Here is a 10,647-nt window from a genome sequence, read left to right as displayed (position 1 = left end):
AATCCTACTTCCGTAGTGATACTGCCTCGGAAACCCAAGGAGGGGTCGCTATGAGTCGGGTCCGACTCGACGGCACATAACAACAACAACAACAAATCACCTAAAATGAAAATAAATAAATAAATAAAAATAAAACCCTCACTGCTGTCCAGTTGATCCTGACTCATAGTGTTTCCTTGGGTTTCTGAGGAAGGAAGATGGGGCAATCTACTTCCGCAGTGATACTGCCTTGGAAACCCAAGGAGGGGTCTCTATGAGTCGGGTCTGACTCAACGACACATAACAACAACAACAATCTCTACCGAAGTAGATAGCCCAATTTTCCTTCCAAAAAGTGGCTGTGGGGTTTGAACTGCCAGCCATCTGGTTAGCAGTAAAATGCCTTAGGCACTATGCCACCAGAGCTTCCTCTAATCACCTAGGTGATAAAATTCTAAATCATTTTCAAATTTTTGTGAAAATCTGTTTCCAGACACAATATTCAGCCTCTTCTCTAACTACCTGATACCTTAAATAACTTCAAGCACACTATTTCTGTCCTCCAATTCATTAATTCCAATTCAATTATTCATGTGTTAATTTATTAACTCATTCAACTAATATGTGTTGATCACACATGGGGATATAGCAAACAGTAATAAAGAAAACAGTAATAAATAAGTAAATAGTCAGCAAACAAAAAAATAATTAATCCCATTCTTTTAGAGCTGACCTTAGTGTTGTGGGTGAACAGAATATAAGTATATAAATAAGTATATTAAAAGGTGAAGGGTGCTAAGGATAAAATAAAATTGAATTGGAGCAAGTAGGAAGTTCCAGGAATCAGTATACTGTGAAATACATATTGTACTAATAAAATTTTTCCTAAAGCACTAATGTTGAGCCTCTCTCTTCCATAGTGAGCAGAATTCAATTTAAATACCCTGCCTTCTGCTACAAACATCTATTTCACCTTGAAAGCTGCTTCCACGTCTGAATAATCTGTCTCCCTGAAGTTGCATGTTTATCTGTCCTGGCTCTCTTATGCACCCATTTTCTACTTTCCTTTTGGGAAAATCTTTCATTCCTAGAGCTTCAGTGATCCTTATTAGAATACGATGTTCACATTTATATGTTTGACAATACCGCATTGTAGACTGCTAGCCTATATGACTAACTCGGTACCAGATATATCCATGTAACTGTTTCAATTATATCTCACAATCAGTATTTCTAAAAATTAATTCTGATGATATCCATCAATATTTGTCCCCAATTTTTTTTTAATTCTGAAAAAAAGTCACTGAATCTGAAGCACAAGCCAGAAAAACTGAAAGTTTCTTAATTCATTACTCTTTCTCATCAAACATAGTCTATATACTAAGAACAAAATCTTTGCTATTTCTTTCTAATCTCTATTGCTTGCTGATTCATGCTGAATAATAAGTGTTCACTATAAATCTACTGCTCTCTCTCTAATCCATTCTCCACACTAAGTCCAAAATCACTTTTTAAATGTATGTTTTAATATTTTTCTCACTCATTTAACATGTATATATTCTTTGATTTGTCATTTAGAAAAAGACAATATTTCTTGAGGAGAGTATAAGATTCAATGATATACACTTGCCTACCTTCCATGATGAATAATTTTGTGCTAACCTGGGTAGTTTACGGTGGCCTGGGTTTGGTCAAACACTAGTTTAGATGTTGTCTTTAAGTGTTTACATACCATGATATATCAGTAGAACATAACTAAGTCAGAATACCCTCCATAATATGAGCGAGTCTCATCCAATCATTTGAAGGCCTTAAGAGCAGAAAAAGAATTTTCCTCAGGGAGTATTCTGCCTCCAGACTATAAATCAATATCTTTCTGGCATTCTCTCTGTTCTCTCACTATAACTGCCTCTACCCAGGAAAACAGTAAACCAAAAGTAATTTCTTATTCCTGGAAGTATTGTAGAGATTAATGCTACCATAATATAAAGATACAGCCCTGGGAATTTCCAACATATCCCCATTCAAGTCACCTATTTGTCCTCTGCCGAAAACAGAGGGATCTTAGAGAATGGCAAGATATTATTGTAAAATTATCTAGAAGGTTATTCAAAATGCATCATTTTTCCAGATGTAGTCTCATTGTTTGAGTAAATTAACACATTTCAAATGACCACTATGCAGTTATTGATCTGGCAAATGCTTTTTTTTCAGTGCCTGTTAGTAAAGACTACCATAAGTAATTTGATTTCAGTTAGAAAGCCCAGTAATACATCTTCCCTTTTCGATCTCAGAGGTGCATCAAATATAAATTTCTATGTCATAATTTACCCACAGGGAACATAATCACCAATCCTTTCCATCAGATACCAAATTTGATCATTACATTAATGATACCATGCCTATTAATCACAATTAGCAAGAAGTAGAAACTACTGTAGATTTATTAGTAAATCATTTGTGTGCTGGAGGGTGAAAAATAAAACCAATAAATATTCACAGGTTTTCCACCTCAGTAAAATTTCCATGGATCTAAAGATGAAGGATAAACCTATAATATATAACCCTTCTAAAGTGAAGGATAAGTTGTTGAATCTAAGCCCAACTATAACTAAAAAGGAAATGTAATGTTTAGTGAGGCTTTATGGAATTTGAAGACAATATAATCCTCATTAGGCTATAATGCTGACCCTAGGTACAAGGTGATCTAAAAAGTTACTACTTTGTTTACATTTCACTTTGTTCTCTGTTTGGATTAATAAGGCACATCCTATTTGCAAATCAAAGACTGGATCATTTGGAATGGCAGCATCTAATGGTCAACCACTATTTGCTGCAAATACTTATTTATGTTCTTGATGAAGCTGATAAACCTCCAGTTTTCCACATAAAGTGGGTGAATCTGATTATGTAATTTGATTGCCTTTTTCTTAATTTTTCTTAAGAATGGTTGAATTAAACCATAGTACATAATGAATATTGTGTTTCCATCTTGTTCTAATGTTCACATGTACATTAGTTATAAGTTAAGTCACACGGGATGTCATTGTTCCTGAATAAAAACTGGTAGTTTTTAGTGGGGCCCAGAAAAAGAAAGGTTCTTCATCAGGGTAAGGCTGCCATGCAAGCTGCTCTACCACTTGGGCCAAATGATCTGGCAGATCCAATGGTGCTTAAAATGTCAGTGGCTGAAAGAGATGCTTTTTGGAATTTTTGGAGGCCCAGTTGGTGAATAACAGTGCTGATGGTTATGATATTGGAGCCAAGCCATTCCCTCCTCTGTGGATATTTACTTTTGTTTTGAGAAATAATTTCTGGCTTCCTACTGGGCCTTAATATAGACTGAACACTTAATCGTAGGTTAAAAAATTGTTATAAATATGAGCTTCCCATCATAGGGTGGTTGTTTTCTTACTCACAAAGCCATAAAGTTGGGCAACCATCATCAAATGGTGGGCTCGAGCAAGCCCTGAAGGCTCAAGTAAGTTACAGAAGAAAGTGGCCAGAATGTTTATGGTTCTGACTCCTGCTTCAGTACCTTCTCTCTCTCAGTGCACTCCTATGGCCTCATGAGGTCTCTGAGGTTAGTTGACTGAGGAAAAGAACACTGGGCTTGGATTGGAGATGAGTGTGTGAAATATACATGCATCACCTGAGAGTTGACAGCTGTAACATTGCCATCCCTTTCTGCAATATCCCTGAAGGGCAGAGGTGAAGGGAAATCCTCCTAATAAGAATAATTTTTATCAGTGCATCTGGATTTTTTATTTTGCTTTGAAGAAGAAATGGCCAGACAAGTGATTACACATCAATTCATAAACTGTGGCCAGTGGCTTGACAGGATGGTCAGGGTCTTGAAAGAAACTGAAAAACTGGTGTCAAGAATGTCTAGGGATGGGGATTCTGGATAGAGTAGGTGAACAATGTGGAACAAATTCAAAATCTTAAAAAAAAAAAAGGCCAGATTTTCTGGTCTGATAGAGCCTGGTGAGACCTCTGAGACTTTGGTTACTAGCTACCCTTTAGGTATGGAATTTAATTCATGCCTATGGATACCAGACAAATAATAGACAGGAATATGGGCTGAATATTTATATCAGGTAGATACACTCCTTGGAGTGACCAGCCATGGGAGAACAAAATGGCAGTGTTCACATAGGGACACAGCTCAAGGGGTGGGAGTACATGGGAGGGAAGGACACAGAAAAGAGGTAGCTACAGGGAGGAAGTGAGAAGAGAACTGTTACATGTCATGAAACACTATGTATATCAACTACTGTATGGAAAATGAATTTGCTCTGTAAACTTTTACCCAAATCACAATAAAAATTTTAAAAAATAATAAAAATAAGGAAACATTAAGAAAGAAAAAGAAGTCTGGGGTAAAAGTATGTGAAAAGACTACTATGAATGGGGAAAAACAAATGACCAAACATGAATGTATTTATGATCCATGTGAATATTCTCAAAAGGGTGATCTCAGGAGAGGAGCATCATAATAATCAAGCAGATAGAACTATGTATTATTTGGATAATAGTTGGTCTCTTTCCCAGGTCACTCCTGTCATTGCTCAATGTCTTATCAATGATCTTTGTATTTAACATGTCATTGTCTCAGATAAAAGGATGATCAAGAATACATGATACTGAAGGAGGAAATATAAGGCACATGGAAGGCACTGGTGATCAACAAGCTCCAGGAATTTATGGAATATCCATTAAGATGTTTCTACAAACTAATGCAATGCTGGAAACACCCACTCTTTCATGAAAAGAAAATTGGAAGACAGTTACCTGACCAACCAACTGAAAGAGATCCATATTTGTGCCCATTCTAAAGAAAGGTGATCCAACAGAAAGTGGAAATTCGTTAACGATATTGTTAATATGACACACAAGTAAAATTTTGGTGAAAGTAATTTAAAAACAATTGTAGCAGTACACCAATAGGGAACTGCCACAAATTCAACCCAGATTCAGAAAAGGATGTGGAATGAGAAATATCACAGCTGAAGTCAGATAGATCTTGACTAAAAGCAAAGAATACCAGAAAGATGTTTACTTGTGTTTATTGACTACACAAAGGCATTCAACTTATGTGAATCATAAAATATTATGGATAATATTGCAAAGGATCAGAATTCTGGAACCCTTGCTTATACTTATGAGGAACTTGTATGTAGACCAAGAGGTAGTCATTTTAACAGAACAAGGGGACACTGCATGATTTAAAATCAAGAGAAGGATGTGACAGCATTATATCCTTTCATCATACTTATTCAATCTATATGCTAAGCAAATAATCTGAGAAGCTGGACTATAAGAATAGGAATGTGGCGTTAGATTTAGACGAAAACTTATTAACAAACTGTGATATGTAGATGACACAATCTTACTTGTTGAAAGAGAAGAGAAGTTGAAGTACTTAGTAATGAAGATCAAAGACTGCAGCCTTCAGTATGGATTACATGTCAACATAAAGAAAAAAAATCTCACAACTGGACTAATAAGCAAGACTATGATAAAAAGACAAAAGATTGCACCTATCTAGGATTTTATTTTACTTGATTCAAAAACAACACCCATGGAAACAGCAGTCAAGAAATCAAACAACGTATTGTATTGGGCAGATCTGCCGCAAAAGACCTCTCCATAGTGTTATTAAAAAGCAAAGATGTCGCTTTGAAGACTAAAGCGTACCTAACCAAAGCTGTTGTCTTTTCAGTACTCTCACATATGCATGTGAAAGCTTGACAATGAATAAGCAAGAACACAGAAGAATTGTTTCATTTGAATTATGGTGTTGGTGAAGAATATTGAATATATCATGGACTTTCCGAAGTCTGAACAAGTCTATCTCGTAAGCAGTATAGTCAGAATGCTCCTTAGAAATGAGAATGGCCAGACTCCATCTCTCAAACTTTAGTGATGTTATCAGGAGGGATCAGTCCCTGGTGAAGGATATCATGTTTAATGATGAAAAGGGTCAATGAAAAAGCGGAAGACCCTCAAAGAGTTGGGTGAACACAGTGGCTGCAACAGTGGCCTCCAGAATAGCAAAGATTGTGAGGATTGTGAGGATTGTGCAGGATTAGGCAGTATTTTGTTCTGTTGTACATATGTTCACTATGAGTCTAAATCAACTGTAGGGAACCAAACTACAACAAAAATATATACATAGTGTTACATAATTTTTTGTTTATCTTCTTCACTTGTTTCATTATTATCATATTGCAGAATGTGTATTAACTTGATAGTATATTTATGTTACAGCATATCAAAGAGAGCAGTAAACATCTATCAAGAATTTTGCATACTTTCTGGGGGATGGTTTAATATAATTTTGTTTATATTCAGGCTATTTTTATTATGTTAGATGGTGCTATTATTTACTTATTTTCACTATTTGGAAGTTAAGTGTGGTTTAAATGTAAATGAAAAGTTTGAACATTATGCTATATTTTTTGGTGAAGTGACTCTGTGCATTGCATCCATCTCCTTTTGAAGTTTCCTTCATTGTTCAATGTTTCACCTATAGAATCCATCAATATTACAACCCAAGGCTTGCATTTTTTTTTTTTTCTCAGTTCTTTCAGCTTGAGAAATGCTGAGCATATTCTTTCCTTTTGATTTTCTAATTCCAGGTGTTTACATTAATTACAGGCAATTGTAATACTTTATTTTGTCTTCATCTTCCACTCTTTTCAATCTGTACAGCTCTTTTATTTCACAATATCTTCTATTCACTTTAGCTAGTCCACATTCAAGAGCAAATTTCAGTCTCTTCTGATATCGATTTTTGTCTTTTATTCTTTTACTCTCTTTTTAATGACTTCTGCTTTCTTCATGCATGATGTTCTTGATATCATTCCACAAACTCATCTGGTCTTCAGTCATTGGTGTTGAATGTATCAAATCTATTCTTCAGATGGTCTCCACATTCAGATGGGGGGTAATCAATGTCATATTTCATCTCTCATGTACTTATTTTAATTTTCTTCAGCTTCAATTTGAAATTTCATAGGAGAAATTGATGTTCTATTCCATAGTCAGCTTCTGGTCTTGTTCCAACTGATGATATAGAGTTTCTCCATCACCTCTGTCCAGAGATGTTGTTAATTTGATTGCTGTGTATTCCATCTAGTGAGGTCCACATGTACAGTCACTGTTTATGTTGCTGAAAAAAAGGTATTTGCAATGAATAAATCTTTGGGTTTGCAAAATTCTATCATACTATCGCTAGTGTTATTTCTATCATCAAGGCCATTTTTCCAGCTACCAATAACTGCTAATTTGTTTGCAGCATTCACATCTCAATCATTGGTAATTATCAATACATCTAGATTGCATGATAGGTCAATTTCAGACAGCAGAAGTTGATGAAAGTCTTCAATTTCTTCAACTTCGGCTTTAGTGTTTGGTATGTTAATCTGAATAATAGTAGTATTATCTGGTCTTTCTTGTAGGCATATGTAAGCTTATGCTATCCCTGACAGCATTGTACCTCAGGATAAATATGGAAATGTTCTTTTTTGATGATAAATGTGAAGCCATTCCTCTTTACTTACTCATTACTGGCATAGTAGACCATATGATTATCTGATTCAAAATGGACAATATCAGTCCATTTCTGCTCACTAATGTCTAGGATGAGAGCTCTGGTGGCATAGTGCCTAAGACATTTGACTGCTAACCAGAAGCTTGGCAGTTCAAACCCACCAGCTGCTCCTAGGAAGGAAGATAGGCCAATCTACTTCCATAGTGATACTGGCTCTGAAACCCAAGGAGGGGTCGCTATGAGTTGAGTCCACTTGACAGCAGTGAGTAATGCCTAGTATATTGATCTTTCTGTGTTCCATTTCACTTTTAACAAGCTCCAGTTTTCACTGATTCATGCTTCTTACATTACACATTATTATTATTAATGAATATTTACAGATGTTTCTTCCCATGGTTAGTTGTGTCTCATCAACAAATGAAGGTCCCAAAAGCTTTACTCCATCCATGTCAACTCTACTTGAAGCAGAAGCCCTTCCCTAGTCACATTCTGAGTGTCATCCAGCCTGTGGTGGTCCTTTTTAAGCACTACATCAGAAAGTGTTTCACTCCTATTCATAAAATTTTCCAGTAATATATCAGATGATATTTCACTGTTATTCATAAGGTTTCCAGTGATCTTTTTTTTTTTTTCAAAAGGGATGGTCCTATCCTTTTCAGTCTGTCTTAGTCTGCAAGGTCCACTGAAATCTGTCCACCATAAGTGACTCTGATAGTTTTCGAAATACTGGTAGCATAATTTGCAATGTCACAGCAACATCCAATCTACCACAGTATGACAAACTGACAGACAAGTGGTGGTGCCCAGTTGTTTGGTCATACTATTATAGATATCATTGTGAAATAGTTATGTGTGATTAAATGAGTCATATTAAGTAAAGCAAATTACCTGCCATGTGGGTACATCTCAGCCAATTATTTGAATGCCTTAGAAGCAAAAAGAGGTGTCCCTCTATAGTATTCTGCCTCCAGATTATAAATTGACATATTGCCATAATTTTCTCTCTTTCCCACTGTCTTACATATAAATTCCAGGACACAACAGTCTCAGGATTATAGCCCATTGACTATCTTCAGATTTTAGACTTTCCAATACTTACAGTAGCTAGGCTACACACATACACACATACATATTTCTATCTTCCTAATTTTGTTTCTCTTGAGAACTCTAAGCCACTATCCAGCCTTGCTCAAATCATATTGACCTTACCAGCTCCAGCTGTATTCCATGTTTCCTCCTACCACCGGTTCTTTGCACATGGTTTTTCTTGTCTGAATTCCTGCCCAACACTATGTAATCAGCATTATGCTTTCCAACTTTACTAAAGCACTAGAATGTAGGACAATTAGGAAGTTTCCCTGATATCTTTCTCATCCTTCAGTCAAAATCAGGATATTTTTTTCTAAATGGTTTTTCACACCATCCCTTTGCCTACCTTTTGAACATCTCCATTTGTAGCTGTAACTTTATTACAGTACTATTTTGTTTTTGTTTCCCCAATGCTGGTGGATCTCACTAAACTTAAAGCCTCATAGCAGTAAGGACTGTGTTTCAATTTGCTCACCATTTTAATCTCAGCACCTAACAATGTTTCTATTGTATAGTAATAAATATGATAATGTGCATCAAATACATAAATGAATAGATTGTTCTGCCTCCTGATATTTTATGAAAATAATTTGAACATTTTGGAAAGTTTTCTTAAGTTCTCATTAAAATTTCTGGATTAATTAAGACTTTACTACTCCCATTAAGTTGAAATAATTGTGTCAACATGTCCAAAGACATAAAAAGAAAGAAGAAAAGAAAAATATCCCACCACAGATTTTCTGGGCAATGTTTAGAAAATAGTGGCTTATAGATAATCCTTAAATATTATATTGGGAATAATTTGCATGTGACTTATGTATTTTTATAATTTGACCAATAAGTATGCCTTAAAAAAATCTTAAAAATAATAAAGTCCCATACTAGAAACACTATCACAGTGCTTCTGCTGCTTCTTTTTTTTTTTTTTTTTTTGTCCTTTTTGGTAGAGGTTATGAAGCATCTGTACTCTTAGAACTTTTATGATTTTTCTTCAGAGTACCTTCTGAAGCCAAAGGTCTCAAAAAGCAAGGATAGAAGTTATATATCGGCTCAGTAGGGAACCAACCACACAGAAGTTATACTATAGGAGTCAGCTTTTGAAGATTGATAGACTCTCTGGGTCAAGTCAGAGTACAGTATTAATGTCATTCACCATTCACACAAACCCAACCCTCCCTCTGTGACTTCAGCAACAGTGTATTTTCACATCAAAGCAGTGAATTATGAGTACCTCAAATGATTGAATCCATTTTTTTTTTAGTTTACAGTTTATTCTTAATAAAAATACACTGGTTAGGAGCTTTAAAGAGGCAAAGACCATCCTCCTGCACTGACAGAGAAAGACTTAAGGGAAATCTTAAGGAAGACTTAAAGAAAGCCTCTAAGGAAGAGCCAGCATCCTGGATTTGAACTTCTGTCCTCCTAAACTTCAAGAAAATAAATTTCTATCTGTTAAATTCACCCACTTGTGGTATTTCTATTAGAGTGGCAGTAGATAATTAAGACAAGTATGGTGCAAAATTTGCTCCCATAAGTCTTGGTTTCTTTCTCTTTTGTACTGTTACTGAAAAAAATTTGGTCTTTAAAAACTGTGTGACCATCAACACAGATTTATAATGGTTGTTTTATGCCTCTGTTTTTAAAATAATATAGGAAAGAAACAGTGTTCCAAAAGTGCAGAGTGGGAATAAAAGGGAAGAGGGATCAACAAGGTTAAATGAAGTATTTTGTTCTGACTTTTAAAGTAAAACAAGTAAATACATATGGTATTACATAAATACATATATTCTAAAACCACAAGAGTGTAAAAATTAAAATATATATATATATATATATTTTTTTTTTTCCTTTGACTCTCCCACTACCTAAGGTTAAAATTTTGTAGTTATAATTTTAAATTTGTGATGCAAATTAATATCTTTTATGAGGTGGACTTATAACCCCTACATGGGATCAAGCAATGTCTTTTATATACTTTGGATTGCTCATGTTCATACACATTTTGAAGTGTATATAATTGC

Source organism: Orycteropus afer, unplaced genomic scaffold, assembly GCF_000298275.1.
Source record: "Orycteropus afer afer isolate SDZICR_OR568_19922 unplaced genomic scaffold, OryAfe1.0 scaffold00351, whole genome shotgun sequence".
Taxonomy (NCBI): Eukaryota; Metazoa; Chordata; class Mammalia; order Tubulidentata; family Orycteropodidae; genus Orycteropus; species Orycteropus afer.
Note: the sequence above shows the minus strand (reverse complement) of the source record.